Here is a 2,102-nt window from a genome sequence, read left to right as displayed (position 1 = left end):
CCACTAATAAAGCATAAGTGGCAACTTAAAAAATAATAGTTTGTTAAAATTCATGGATCTGCAAATTTCTGGATTTGTAGACTTTTAGAACCGTAGATCATCTGTTTCTAGTGTAACCTCATTTTCCAAGTGAAGACACTGAGCCCTAAAGAGGTTGTAATTCATCCTCAATTGTGTGCCTGGTTGATGGCATGATCAGTGTTCTTTCTTGGATTCACATGGTGATGCAAGAGGGAGTGTGGTGTAGGGCAGAGCCCGGGTTGCAATTGGTAGACACATTCTGTTTAGAGCTCTGTGACCATAAGCAAATCACTTAAACCATTTGGCCCCAGTTTCCTGGAAAATGAGGTGTGGTGAGGACCAATTAGGTAAGACAGGAGAAGCCGTGAAGTCCAAAGGTGAAAAATTATTATTTTTCTTGTCTCCCTATGATAGTCTGTGATGCAGGCATTATTCGTATTTTTTGTCAGCAGTTCTACAACAGAGACCCCTGGCTTTGGAACAGAAAAGAAAAAAAAAATCTATGTAGTAATCAGCCTCTTTCTCATCTTTCAGAAAAAGATGAGAAACCCAAACCCTCTACTTTATCCTCTCCTCTCTGTTTTTCTAATTTGTTTTTTGCTTCTTATCATTCCCTGCCATTTCATGACAGAGATCTTTATCAATGTGTCTTGATTTTTTAGTCTTCTTAAAGTAGTCAAGATCAATACATGGTCAGAAATAAAGAGTCCCTATAGAGATGATAAACGTATTCAGAAGTGTCTATACAGATCTGTGGTAACATATAGACCCAAGTCTGTCTCCATGTGGGAAGTAGAAAGGGGTAGACCAGCCATCTGGAAATTTATCTAAGATGTTCATCTGTGTCTTAAGAGGATGATGACATTCCACAAACAGAATCAGTAGGTGTGAGTAAGGCACATGGATCCTGTCCTCTGTTGGTGCCAGGGAAGAACCATGTTGCTTCTGAGGCTTCCAGATGCATGAGATTTTCTCTGATCTGTAAACATGTCTGAATGGCCTCATGCCAGGGGAACCCATTAGTTCATGTGATGAATTCAGATGGCATCTGAAGGACAGCCTTGCTCACAGGTGGCTTTGTCCAGATGAAGATTCAGTTGGCATCAATGGCATAGGAGGGGCTTTGCTTGAACATTTAGGTTTCTCAAAGGCAAGTGCTTCAGGAGGCTCAAGGAGCAGGGACATATTGTGGCTCTCCTGACAGCTCTTCAGACTTGGTTTACCCTGACCCAAGGGCTTTCAAAAGGAAAGTTAAGCTTGATGTGGCCTCCTGGTCGCCCTGGGGTCATTTCTCTGCTCTGGAAGAGGTCCAAGGAACTGGAGTCTACCTCTCTAAGAATCTTGATATGTCTTAGAACCACAGGAAAAGTTTGGCTGGAAAACATTTAAATAAATCCATCTGCATATCCCTCCTGTCTCATATTTGAAAGATATAGCAAGGGCTAGGCTCATTTTGGTTTTTTTCCTATCAACATAAATTCTGCTCAGATATCTGGTTCAGTTTTCTTAGTAATTTATGCATTTTCAGCTCAGTGATTTTCTGCAGAACCAGCCTTTTATGAGAAACTAAAATTTTCCCAGGGAGAAAATTGCCTTCTCTGTCACAGTAGTCTATATTTAGTGTATAACCACCTGTGTGACATGACCTGAGTTCCCCCATCTAAAATGAAGCTGCACCTAGAGAGGACATCTCTTTATGGTGGTGAAGAGCACAGATTTGGGAGCCAGACTGTCTGGGTTTGATCCCTACTTTTCTGCTTATTAGTGATGTGACCTTGGGAAAATTACTAAACCCATTTTTGTTTCAATTTTTTTCATCTACAAATCAATGATGATAATAATAGTATCTATGTCATGAAAATTATGAGTTAGTGCAGTGCCCAGTTACAGTAACTGCTAAAGGAGATTTAGTATTTTTCTTACTGAAATGATCTGTAAATTCCCCTTTGGTTTTAAAAGTAAATGATAAGATTATAATAATGATATTTTACATTAGCATAGCTTTGTATTGTTTATAATACTTGTCTTCATATATTATTCTTCAGAGGGGAAATTGAGGCTGAAAAGTTAAGTGACTTTTT

This window comes from Cebus imitator, unplaced genomic scaffold (assembly GCF_001604975.1).
Source record: "Cebus imitator isolate Cc_AM_T3 unplaced genomic scaffold, Cebus_imitator-1.0 Scaffold637, whole genome shotgun sequence".
NCBI lineage: Eukaryota > Metazoa > Chordata > Mammalia > Primates > Cebidae > Cebus > Cebus imitator.
This window is presented reverse-complemented; position numbering follows the sequence as displayed.